Below are 13,663 nucleotides of genomic sequence, written 5' to 3' on the forward strand. Positions count from 1 at the left end.
TCTTACTTGTCGACTCTGAAGCAATTTTTCGTCAAATGCCTTCCAATTGTTTTCTGCTACTACTTTATCTCAGTTTCAAAACAATCGGCACACAATATGAGACCTGTTTGGCTGCTGGAAAAAATTGTTTTAAAATCCCGTCCTACGTGTTAAGGTCCAGTTGCTGCGGGCTTTTTTTGGTTCAGAGTGAGACTACCGATTGGCTTTAATGACTATGTGTTTCAAATGAAATCTAGGAGCTGCAGCACAGGAAATAATTACAGTTAGATTGCAGAGCGTGTTTTCTATTGCCAGTTCTTTCCCTGATGTAAAAAACGATCCACTGTGACCAGGCTGTTTCTTCAAAAATCTTCAAATATTCAAAATTTCTCAAAATTCTTGGCGTTTCTTCAAGCATTACAACAAAAATGCTTTCTGTATTGCTAACAATGATTTTTAGATCAGTAAGCGTGCAGATTTTTTGGAATTTCTCGGAGCATGACCTGGCCACGGCTCAGTAGTATTCGGTGGTCAACTTGAAATATTATATCTGGGCCCATGCAATTTAGCTAAAAAAAAAGTTGGCCAAAAACAAGATAAATTGTGTTTGAATCCTATAGCTAATAAGTAGAGAAAATGATCAACTGATAAAAGTGTGAGTTTCTAAAAACTACACATTACTAGGTTTTTTCCCACATTTAGCGTTCATCAGGGTTGTCCTTGTTTCAAGTAAAATTGTAGAACAATAAGTTAATAAGGAAATTTCTGTATAATTTTTTGCTGACTCCTGAACAATTTCCCGTCAAATGTTTCTATTTTTCTATAACCTATTTAAGCTCTCTGCTGCTGGCGGGCTGTTTTCTGAGTTGACAATAAAATCAACTGAAGCTGATTCAGGTAACTATACGATGTAAAAAAGGAAAAAATCGAAAAACGTAAAACTTTTTTAGCGTAGATCTTACATATTTAGCGTAGAATTTAGCGTAGATTAAGATGTACGATGAATTCCACGCTAAATATGCAAGATCTACGCTAAATTCTACGCTAAATATGTAAGATCTACGCTAAATATGTAAGATCTACGCTAAATTCAACGCTAATTATGTAAGATCTACGCCAAATTCAACGCTATTTAAGTATGTAAGATCTACGCTAAATTCTACGCTAAATATGTAATATCGACGCTAAATTCAACGCTAAATATGTAAGATCAGCGGCAACTAGTTGACAGGTCGGAAAATTCACCGCAATTTTCTTACATAACTTTGCGTTTAATGCGTTGAATTTTCGTTTTAAAATTCAACGCATTCAACGCAAAATTATGTATGAAAGTTGCGGTGAATTTTCCTACCTGTCAACGCTAGTTGCCGCTGATCTGACATAATTTTGGCTAAATTCCTCGGCCCGGGACTGCTTTATCGCAGATTAAAGATTAATTACTGACTCCTAAGAAGCTGTTCCATAAAATTGGTTGTTACTGTCTGTAGCTCTGCTTTTTTGTATTATTAAAAATTGGTATACATCATCAGTCCAAGTGTTGCTCCTGGAAAAGCAATTGCGTTAAAAAGCCCCCCTCTAAATTAAATGTTACTTACTGTGGGTATAATTTATGGTTTAGAGATGTTATTGATTGGTTGGGTTTAATGGTTATGTATTCCAAATGGACTCCACAAGATCTGAGACGCTTTTTCCCGGGTCGAGGAATTCGTCAAAAATTTATGTAAGAAATGCGCTGACAACCGCTGAAAAAAAATATTTTTCAGCGGGTAATTTTTACACATTAATCCGCTTAATCTGCTGATTTTTCAGCACTTTCTTATACAATTTTGAGCACTTTTCAGCACATTAAGCCGATAATTATGTAAGATCTAAATGCTGAAAATATAATTTTTTAGCGGCTGTCAGCGCATTTCTTACATAACTTTCAGGACCTATGTTACACAATATTAGCACTTATCTTATGCATTTTTAACGGTTTTCATGCACAAGTTGAAACTTTTTGAGTTGTTTTTCCTGCTGTACATTCAGAAGAAGCAACTGTGCAAGACTAAAAAGCATTACACTAGGGCAGTTCAACTTAAAAACAGTTGGATATCTGCCAAAAGACTTAAAGATTTTGTCAAACCTTAAGATAAAACAGTTATTGCAGCTGAGGTACAAAACCAAATTACTTGATTGAATGAAACCAGGTAGCTTAAGTATAATTATCTTCCTTCCGCTACATATGATGAAAGTGTGACACTTTTCACTCGGTCTGTTTTTCAAAAAAATGATTTTTCATTTAAGAATAAACAAGGCAAGAGTTTTGATTGATTAGTGGCTCTTCATAAGTGCAAAAGTTGAAGGAGCCTACATGCTGACTACGTTTTAAACAACAGTGAGCAAAACAATTGCACGTAAAATTCTGTAAGAAAGGCGCTGAATCCACTGAATTTAAATTTTTCACCAGTGCTGACATTATGTAGGAAAGGCGTTGAATCCGCTGAATTTAAAATTTTCACAATTGCTAAAATTACTTAAGGAAGGTGCTTAATCAAATGCTGATTTTATGATGCAGGAGATGCGTTGAAATGTGCTTAAATATTTTTTTCAACGGATTCAGCACCTTTTTATCGATTTTCAGCGCAATCATCACAAACCTTACATAATTTTTTTGCACATTCAGAGGAATAGAAGAACGTGTTTTTAAGTTCTTTTTCTCTGCCTGATGTCAAAAATTTTTATCCACTGATACTTGGCGGCTTCTTCCTTAATGTGTGTGTTTTGTACTACTAAAAATAACTTTTAGTAGACTAAGAGTCCGGAGTATTCGGAATTTGTGGTTGCAGAACGTGGCTACAGCTCCCTAGTAGTAAGTCGTCAGTGTGTTTTTTTGTATTGAGTACTTTGCAATTTAGCTCGAAAAATATTCTACCAATAGCAAGTTAAATAAGAGTGCTGTTTGTCTCCTGTAGTTAATAAATATAGAAAATTAACACATGATACAACTGCTCATTCGCATAATCTCAACGCATTTTTGTCCTTACTGATAGCGTTTATCACTTCAGCAGCAAATATTTTGCAGTCTGATAGCATAGAATTTCGCCTTTATCGTTCTCCGTTTTTGCGGGCAATCTTTCGTTCCGAGAAAAATATCAAACATTATTTTATTGAGTAAGGTTGGTTTAAAACGTGAGACCCTATGTGGCTGCTGGGAACACATTTGTTTCGTAGAGTTGTCGCTCTGAATTAAAACTTACTTTCTGAGGGTTTAAAATTTGGTTTAGGGAGATTATTGGTTCGTTAAATTTATTGATGAAGTCCTGAGGCTAAAGCACAGGGATAAATAAATATAGATAACTGAACGTGTTTGTAAGTTTGACTTTTTGCCTGATGTAAACAATTTGTGATTACTGTCACCTGGAGGCCTCTTCTCAAGCTTGTGCGATAAGTCATGCTAAAATTGAATTTTTTGTACACCTAAGAGTGCCGATTCTTCGTAATTTGATAACGTGGCCTTGGCTTAATTAGAGTGGTGTTTGTAGCTTACAGCAATGGATATGGTCAACTGTTAACAATTTCTTTTGTACACGCATAGGTTTTGTTCCTTCTTATAGCATCCCTCAAGGCTGCAAAAAATTGCACCTCATCTGTTTAGGCAGCAAGCTTTTAGTACGTGATTATCACAGAAAAATATCTTACTGACTAAACTTATAGTTGATGTTTACTTCATGACTCCAGCATTTCCAAAAATTGGTTTCGATTTTCTTTTGTTCTGCTTTTTTCAGAAAGTTATTAGAAAGAGAGAGAGAGAGAGAGAGAGAGAGAGAGAGAGAATAAGAGAGCGAGAGAGAGAGAGAGAGAGAGAGAGAGATTTAATTCCTCTGAGTATAAATAAACATCAAAATATAACACATGACGAAAATGTCTACTTTTAGAGTTTAATGTCGGAATGCGTAAAGTTATCTTTGCATTACACATAAAACCATTGTACTCTCAGAGAGGACATTTTACGAATAAAATTCTCAAATCAACTAATAGAATTTTCAATTTTTGACATATTTTTTACCCCTTCAGGAAACCCCGGCCACAGCAAGTTGAATTTTTCTGTGTTGTGATGTCTTTTTAAATAACTTTAAATTTTATTCTCTCGAAAGGTGCCCACAAAGTAACAATTAGGAGAAGATTGTTTTTGTTAATTTATCGTTCGATAACATGAAGTTTCTGATCTTGTGCACAAGATTGACAAACGAACAATCAGAAAGCCAAATAAAGTTTGAAAGTTTGATGATTACCCATTGTTTTCGATGAAAAAGACTAAGCAGTTTGCCACCTCTGTATCTCTGTGAATTCCTTTCGAACTTGCGTTTAGACTTTGGTATTTTCAACAACCATTTCAAAGGTCTTCTCGTCGAACTGTTTTATTGGGATTCAGAAGAAAATGACTCATCAAGATATGTATCTCTGCGTATTTTAATTACTGAATTATTTTTTTACAAACTTAAAAAGTTTTCTGTATTTCCGGAACAAAAGGAGTCTGGCAACTTTTTTTGCAATAGAACTAAAGGTTGAAGAGCGGTAGAGTTAACACAGTCCTATATCAAAACACCATATTGAACGACTGGTTTGATATTTGATGGATAAAACTGGAAAAAGCCACTTTTGGGAACATAATGTCTCAGTTTTGACAAAAACTCCACACTGCATTGCTAACCTTTTCTTCACTCCCTAAGTGTGCTCAGTGAATTTTGTTATCCTAACGCACTCGAAGTTTCGTGCACCTTTTTGAATCAGGTATATTAATAGAAGTATTTTAAATAAAGAAAACTTATTGACATTAGAGGCACTGTTTCTTTTTTAAAACTCATTTGACAACTTTTTCAAGATTAAGAGAAATTTTTTTGGTAATAAGTCATTTCCCTACGTTAATCATATCCTATTGTACTGGATCAAAATCATTTTTTTTGTTATTTTGGTATCATCTGCGCAAAGAAAAGTTCTGAAGACTCGGCACACGTCTGAAAGGTCATCTATGTATATCAAAAACAGGAATTGGCCAAGAATTGAGCTTTGTGGGACACCACGCTTTGGCATCAGCAAGCTGGAGCTAAAGTTATTTACTGAAACACATTGCTGTCTTTCCGATAAAGAATCACTAATCCGTCTTAGGCAAATTCCTCTTGTACGGTATAGTTCAGGCTTTTGTAACAGGATTTGGTCTTCAACCGTGTCAAAAGCCTTTTTTCACTCAAAAAGAAATGTGGCTAACAGACAATTGCGGCTGTAACAATCTGCTTCCGTTATTTTTAGAGTGACACATCAAGAGTGCTATGTTTTTTTCAAAAACCAAATTGATTAGGATGGAACAAAATTAAAGTTCCAAAGTAATTATAAATTCGGGTATACATAACGCGTTCAAAAAAGTTACTCCACACAAAAAGTAGCAAAATTGTTCTGCAGTTATATAAATCGTATTTCCCCCTGCTTAATGCAGAGGTAAATTTTTGCCTTGTTTTGGAACACTTGGAATTTTCCCGTCTTTTAAATATTATTCTACATGATGAACAAGATCCTTGCAATTTAAGGAATGAGATTTTTTGATTAAAATCCCACTAATAACATCAACTTCCAAAGATGATCTTTCTTTGAGATCTTCATTTATGCACAAAATTTTGCCGCATTTTGTTTCGTAAAGCCACATACTCTGCAAGTTATCAACCTGAGGACTAACAAAGGCCTCATTTGGGACGTCTTCTTTTAGTTTTTGTACTATGCCTACGAAAAAGTGTTGAGTTCGTTAGCATCATCTAGTTTCTCACCAGTTCTTCTACCATTTTTTATTGGGTATGGAACGTTAGAATTTATAATAGTAACGCTATTAGGCTCATTGAAAAAATTATAAACTTGTTTTGAGTCTCCGATGCCCCTAAAGAACTTTTGCTCATAGTAATGTTTCCTTTTGGCTTTGATTATTGTCTCTACTTTAGTACGTAGTGCTTCAAATTTTTCAAAATTTTCGTTGTTCCGATTGTCCATTTTTCATGACTTGTTTGATTGGTTTAATTTGCAAATCAAATTTTCCGAACTTTCATCAAACCAGTTAGGTTTTATAATTGTATTCCCCTTGACCTCCAATAAGGCGAAATCATTGCCAATATTTTTTAAAGCAATTTTAAAATCTGTCAAATGTAAAGTTTTTACTTTCCGTTTTCTGGTGTCTTATCGTAGCTAGTAATCTAGAATAGATTTCAAGAAAAGAAGACATTTTATTCAACGATTTTTGAAAACTGGTTTCACGAAAACCAATTTTTGGTAAACAACTTTTTCATTCTTCTCAAATTGCAACAGGATAGGAAATTGATTGCATTAATTTTGATCCCCCGTTACATACATACAATATTTTTTTGAATCATTAAATTTTTCACAAAAAACTCATCCAAACAAGTCGAGGTTTTTCGGCTGATGCGAGGAGGCTCACGACAACATAGATAAACATCGTTCGATTGGATAATCAATTGATATGATGAAGTCCGGTTTTTATCTAGCAAGCTGATTTTGAGATCCCCACAAACAATTGCTCTGTCATAATTCTCATTGATGTTCTCCAATGCTTTATCTAGCTTAAAAAATTTCTGCTGGTTAGTTCGGGGGGATGATAAACCACTATTAAAACAATCTTTAACTCCTTGAAAGTCGAGGGGACCAAACGACTTTCATGTAAATACCAATTGAGCTCTTCAATCAAGTTCACTTCATCATTTATTTGAATCACAATAACTCCACCCTTAGCACTCATTGATTTTGACCAGCAAATACTATAATTTATTACTTTGAGTAAATTGGATCATCATTAACTGTTAGCCAAGATTCATTTAGACATAAAAGAAAAGGCGGAGACACAAAACCAGATTTTAGTGCCTCCAATTTTTCATGATGTTTTTTAATGGATCAATGTTTTATGTACAAATTTTTGTAGTGATTGAGGCAGATCTAATGTTGGTCACCTATTTTTATCTATTGAGTGAGGTCTTTTTTTCTAGACTCTTCATAGCAATCTTCGCTCCGACACGGCTGTTCCTCAATGTCAACAAGAATTGTCTCCATGGCATTCGATGAATCACTAATGAGACCCATAGCAAAATCTAGCAATTCGTCTTTATCAGCTCTCCTGCGTCTTCGGTTTTCAAGTTTGCCACGCACAGGCTTTAGGGAAGCCATTTTTGGTTGATAAAGGTGTACCAGGCGCAAGGTTTGGTTGTTTATTGTTAGCTTCGGAACAGGCGTGTTGTAAATTATTTCAATCGATTTCAATTTATTTCTATCGAATCCGCTCTTGTGGTGTCCTTGGCTTTGCTCTATTGTAGATTCTCTGGATAACCTAACTTGTGATCAATTTTACTAGCGGTGGGTTGCAATTCAGTAATACCTTGATTATAGTTCAGCTGTAGATATCATATCATCGCCTCTGACTCGATCTGCACCAGTGGTGCCAAATTCTTAGTAGTGACTTTTAATTGTTTTGCTTGAGCCTCCTCTTTCAATGATTTGTCGTACTTGCTCAATCGTCCTAGAAAAATACCGCTTTTTCATTATTTGGATTCCTATAATTCCGTAGCAAACCCATCCTTGTTCAGATTCTCTCCTGGTCAAAATAGATTTACTTCGCGGTTACTGGTTGTTGATTGAATGGCAATTTTCTGCCCAACGGTCGGCACGCTTTTATATCGCGCGGTTCAATGTTTACGGTCAACAAATTTTGGATAAGATCAGTAACATCTGAGAGGTAGTTTCCATTCGAACTAAACGGTAGATTACGAAAAATTGGATAATCTTTCGATTGGTACCTTTCCAGTTGGTTAACTTTAATCTTCTTTGACGCCACCTCAGATTTTAATTCGGAATTTCGTGTAGATTTTGCATATTTTTCGATTGGGGTTTTCAAGGTTTCCTTAGATGGTTAATCATGACTCTCACTCTCTTGCAAATTTTTCATCAGTTTTCCAATGCCTTTCTGACTCATCTCTATTTAATAAGTTTATCACAACAATTGGGCTAATTTGACGTACTGTTCGAAACCGTGTTGTGGATAGAGAAACAATTGGTTGAAGAAACGGTTGCACTGAATGAACTCTATTTTTTTAGTTTTATTTTTTTTTCGCTTTTTAAGAATCTGCCGTTTAGTAAGCTTGTTTGACCTGATGTTTCAATTAGGTCCTGTAACAAAAACCCACGAATGCAATACTCCTAGATGGCAGAAGGTGTTTTTCAATTCCACTTCTGCCTGATACTTAAAAATGCGCCCACAACTTCTGAGCTTTATGAATTTTGCCTTACTGAAATTGCTGCTATGACCCCAAAATTTCCTAGACTTTTGAATTTTGTCTAGCTTATTTTGGTTTTCAGAAGAATTTTATATTACCTTTTTCAGAGTATTCAGGCTGTATTGCAGTAAAAAGTGGCTACTGCTCTCTAATACTAAGTCGACAGCTGGAAAAGTTAAATGTGGTTTGTTGTTTTTCAATTCAACGAATAAGTCTGCCATGGGCAAAAAAGTTGAGCGAAAAAAAGTGGTGAGTTTGTGTACTACTATTGTTCTACTATGTACTTTGTTCTACTATTTTTGCTATCTCAATTAGAAAGAATTCAACCTCAAGTATTTCTTGACAGCTGCCTTTCAGCACTGATTGCACTATGTAGGAAATTTCGTCGCGGACTTTGAGTTTTGTCAGCAGCAGATTTCTATTAGTTAGATCAAAAGCCTTTTCGTAGTCAATGAAAGATTCATAGTGCCTCTCGCATTACAAAATACTTTCTGTAGGACTGCTTTTTCACATGAGAAACTGCATCTACTGCTGACACTTTTCGGTCAAAAACCATATTCACTGAGTGCAAAAAAAGTATTCCTCGAGCTACGTTTGAAAACTGATAATTATTACAATTAATAGCTTGATACCTGCTTTTTAGCAAGCATAAACCACCGGAGAAATTGTTGCTTTTGCTCACTTTGACTTTATACAGTGGTTTAATTAATGTGTGACCATTTCCATATTAATTCTGTGTTTAGTTTGTTTTGTGAGGGTGTTTTATTTTTCAAACTGATATTTTATTAACCGTTTCTAGCATTGTGTTTGGAGCAGTAGTAAACGAAGAAGAAAATTCAATTCAAGACGAGGTCCCCAAATTTTTGAATTTTATTTGTTCCGTTCAATTTAAGAGTGTATAAAACTTAAGAAGTTTGTGACATTTATGACAGCGAATTGCAATAAACTATGGAACATTCTGATATAATAGTTCCTTCACAAGACCTTCGGGTCTTTCACATCATGGTTCCGCGCTTCCATCTTAGTGGTCAGATAACCTATGATCCCCCAATAATTTTAAACATAAGGGGGTATTATTTATTATTTTGTGGGGGATTTGATAGAGAAAGACCCAAATCTGGAGACGCACAAATTGACCTCTTTAATTTTTGGTAGCAGAAATGCAGCAGAAATAGGTGTGCAGATAATTTGAATAGTGCATCTCAAACATTCGTCTCTTGCTGGACAGTTTTTTAGCACATATGCTGGTCGATTAACATCAAATTTTACAGAAAATATTTTTGTAAACTTGTTTTTACTCATTTTGCATCAGTTTTTCCAGATTATGTCTTCTATTCTCTGGTAATATTTCTTGAATTTTTTTCAAATAGTTCGTCAGTAAAAAAGTTGGGGCTATAGGTTTCGGCCGGGAAGTCGAGTTGATGAGACGATGCAACGAATAAGAATTTGTTTTCTGCAATATGAAATTATGATTGGGGTTAGAATTGGCTGGGTAATTTTTAAAAGCGAAATGATTAAAATGGTGTCGTGGCGATAAAAAATTGAAATAACTCCCAGACAACATAGTGTTAGTGTAATCGGTTATTTTGCCTGCAAAGTTTGTAATCTTCTGCTAAACGTCTTCTTCTCCTGAATATGACGGCATTTGTCTGTGCTATAATGCCATTATGTAGTTCTTGACACAGTAAAAAAATGTGTGCTTTTTTTAAACTTCAATATAAAAAAGAATGACTTCTGCTACAAAAAACCAAATCATCGGCATGTGATATTACATTTGAAATATCGCGTTTAAACTCATAATCAATTTTATTGTCAATAGTATCAAATCAATAAAACAAATAACTTTTTCTTAATTGATAAGGCATGCGTAAAACTTTCTACACTGGTTAAGTTCTTTTTGATTGTTTTGTCAGTTTTTATGAAGAAGAAGAGTTTTAAGTTGAAAGTCAGATCCCACTGACAAATGTAAGATGGTACTTACAATGACATTTTTTTTATAGAGTGTAATTGTTTCATTCAAATTGTGACTTCATAAAAGTTTGAAGTGGTGACAGTTTTAAAAATAAGGCGCAATAACGAATGTAATCATCTGACAAAACAGTTTATTCACAACGTGCAGACACACCAGTTTTCCCCCCACTTGTAACAGCCTTCCATTTAGCAGAATTATTTGTGCAGATCGTTTGCTTAGAATATCGCAATCTCTCGTCTCTGTATTGGGTAAGAAATGGTCACACCTCACCATTTCCAAAGAACTCCATCAACTTTGCGGTATTGTTTCTTTATCTCAATTTTGTATAGATTGTCGGAGTACATTAAAGCCATAGGTTGCCGCCACAAAGGCAGTTGAATTGAACAGACGATTTCCAGAATTAATGCTGGGTTTTCCAAAAGTTGACTTTTTTGACTGAGGTTTGCAACGGTTTGATGAGCTTCTTTAAATAATTGTTGTCTTGGTGATAGTAAACGTGAAAATATGACTCCTAGGTAACAAAAAGGGTCTGTTTACATGATTGGTTTTTCAGATTTGAAATATTTTGTCTTTTGGTGATCAATCTCCTTTTCTGAATTTGATGTTTTTTTGTCTCTGCGATGTGTATATTCAAGTAGTTTCTGGAACAGTTTAATTCCAGTTTGTTTAAACTTTGCTGTAAAAATACATGACTGCAGCTATCAAGTACTAGATCGTCGACTTAAAACATTGCTTCTAATTCATCACGATTCAACTCAACAATAAAAGATAGATAATAGTAGCATAGATCAGCAGTAAAAAAATAAAGATGATAGTTTGTGTCCTTGAGCATGTTGCGCCTATTAACAGGTTGCAAAGTTGTTATGATGTTCCCATTGGCTCCCATTTGTAAAAGTTGTTATATCAACAGATTCCAATCAATAAAATCAAAAGCATTTTCGTAATCAATAAAGCATACTCAAAGCTTTCTGCATTGCTTAAAGTTCGTTTTTATTGCTTCTTTGAGATGGAAGGCTGCAAGCAAGGCCAAGAGCTCACATCACAAACAGTATTGGCTTGGCGGTGTTATTCCGCAATTTTCTGTGCACTTTTTTAAACGTTGAGAAACTGTTCCTGTGAAGACTTTGTACAATGAACAGTGCAAACTAACTCCTCTATAGAAAAATGGTTATTTTTTGACCCTTTCATTTTTGTAATGGTTGTATGTACGATAATTGTCAGATGTTAGGCAAAGAAATCCCTGTAAAACAGAGATTAAAAAATATAATTAATTTAAAAAGATAGTTACCAATTACGAAGAAGTTCTTCTTGTTGCAATCGTTTGTGCCATCTGTTCCTCTAGCTCTAACGTTTTTCAACTTTGAGAGTTATTTGCTGATTTCAATTATTGTATTTTGGGCAATTAAGCTTGAATGAAACGACCAGTTAGTGAAGGAATAATCATAGTTCCCCAAAACTTAGGTTTGGAATTTTGTGAGATTGTTTATTAGCACCTTATAGTCCTTTGAAGTTGTTGTTGCTGTTGTTGTGGTTTTCGATTTCCATCGCACGGTTCTTAGTTCCAGTCATCAATCTTCAATATAATGTAATTGTATTTCGTGTTCCTCTGGGAATCACCTGTATTGATTCTAAAATGTGCAAAAACTCTTTTTTTTCTTAGATTGTGCTTTTACAATTATATAGTTTTCATGACTGATTCGATACATTTTTCTCTCTATTTTACATTTTTTTCCTAAGGATTCGTTCATTTACAAACGTTATCCTTCATAGAACCTTTGTCTGTATTTCTCTTTTTAGGATTACATGAAGTTTTTACAATATTGTTCTCCAGAACTTTCCCATTCAGCCCTCCGCCCAGCGTTTTTCAAGCCCGGAATTTACAAAATTTACGTTGTAATACAGCCCGATGGAGAATGGCCAAGATGGGTTGAAGTGACACATGTGCGATCAAACCTTCTCAGCGATCTTTTCACGTTGAAAATTACCTGCAGTTCCTAATAACTATACCTTAAGCGCTAAGCGGATCTACTTTGTTTCGTGTGTTTGACCACCCGTTGAAAATTATGAGTCGGTTTAAAGCACATTCCGTTGTAAACAAAATAGCACGTGCACTTGTGGGCGTCAAAAGTATTTAAGCCCACTAAGGCGGGGGTGGGGCCAAAACAGAAAAGATCCTGTTTTGGTTTTACTTCAGCGAGTTCAGTTCAAAGCAACTTCTGATTGTTACAACCGTCTTGCCAATGCCATCGTGTACCAGTACCTGAATTCCTTTTTTCCGAGATCCTTGTTGTACGTCTTTATGATGTTCAGGGTGTTTGATGGTTTCTTTCAGGGGTTTGACGGGTGGTGCGGTTAGAACATATTCGAGGATATCTCTTGTCAGAGTCCGTCGTCTTAATATGTGTCCTAGGTGAGTTTTCTGACTTCTTGCAATTGTCTCTGAAATTGGTGTTCGTTTTGTTAGGTTCTACTCTTTACAGTTCTTTATTATCTTGGATATCTGTTGCGGCTGCTCAAGAATCTCAGCGTAAACGATATATCACTGCCTGGTTCTCGAGTTTTACGCCGGCCTGGCTCTTCACTGAATCCGACTGTCCAATGATCTCGCAGAGATAATTAGTCGCTCGGACGTATTAAAAGACTGTAACTTTAATTTTTGTTGATTGAAGTTAAGAAAATCCTTAGTGATAATCTATGTTCAATCTCGTTGCTGAAGTTTGTAAGGCTTTAGCCTGTAGCTAGTATTGTTGCTAACTTCTCGTCAAGTGAGCTCAACTGACTTAAAACGCGAAAGATCCTAAGATCTAGCAAAACTTAGCAAAAAAACTAAAGTTGTTAAAGAAACAAATTTTAGTCAATCTGAGAGCCAACTTCTCTCTATAACAGTTTCTAATGGTTCTAAATACAATTCGTTTTCACTAATCAAACAATTGGGTTGAAGTAAATAATCAAATATTTGTCATTTATAACATCATCACTACTTGTTTCTGATTGGTTAATCAAGAAAATCATTTAGGTCATTTTTTACATAATAAATGTCAAATTACCGCAATCTTTATTTTTGTTGACATCAGCACGGATGGTTATTAAGTGGCTGTAAATGCCTCGAATGTACGGTATTTGACTTTTATTGATTACCTAAAGTATCATAAAAGAAACAACTTAAGATATTTAACAACAAATAACAAAATATCAAAAAAAGCCAACTTTGCACCATTTAAAGGCTAATAGCCACACTTGTGGGTCTGATGCAATAACGTTCGTTGGGTCCATGAATAGTTTAGGGGTAAACCTAACCGTGTGCCATAACCTCGCGTTGCTCGGGTTTCCCCTTCCAAAAATTGAGGGGTGTAAAGTTTTTTGTCAACTTGTAAAAATTTTCAGTTTTGACCATTTTTGAGTTTTGACAAAT

General features: G+C 35.0%; 2 protein-coding genes across 3 annotated transcripts in view; one reads left to right on the plus strand and one right to left on the minus strand.

The window, feature by feature from the left end:
• LOC142335503 (uncharacterized) overlaps positions 1-8,004 on the minus strand; it is a 163,104-nt gene extending 155,100 nt beyond the window's left edge. For both annotated transcript variants that reach the window (XM_075384044.1, XM_075384035.1), the window contains exon 1: positions 7,980-8,004. The gene's annotated coding sequence lies outside the window, so the exon portion shown is untranslated. The remainder of the gene's footprint in view (positions 1-7,979) is intronic.
• The window catches only part of LOC142345871 (uncharacterized), a 372,085-nt gene that overhangs the window by 343,354 nt on the left and 15,068 nt on the right, over positions 1-13,663 (plus strand). The gene's annotated exons all lie outside the window — the stretch shown is intronic.

Source organism: Convolutriloba macropyga, chromosome 1, assembly GCF_964194025.1.
Source record: "Convolutriloba macropyga chromosome 1, txConMacr16.3, whole genome shotgun sequence".
NCBI lineage: Eukaryota > Metazoa > Xenacoelomorpha > Acoela > Convolutidae > Convolutriloba > Convolutriloba macropyga.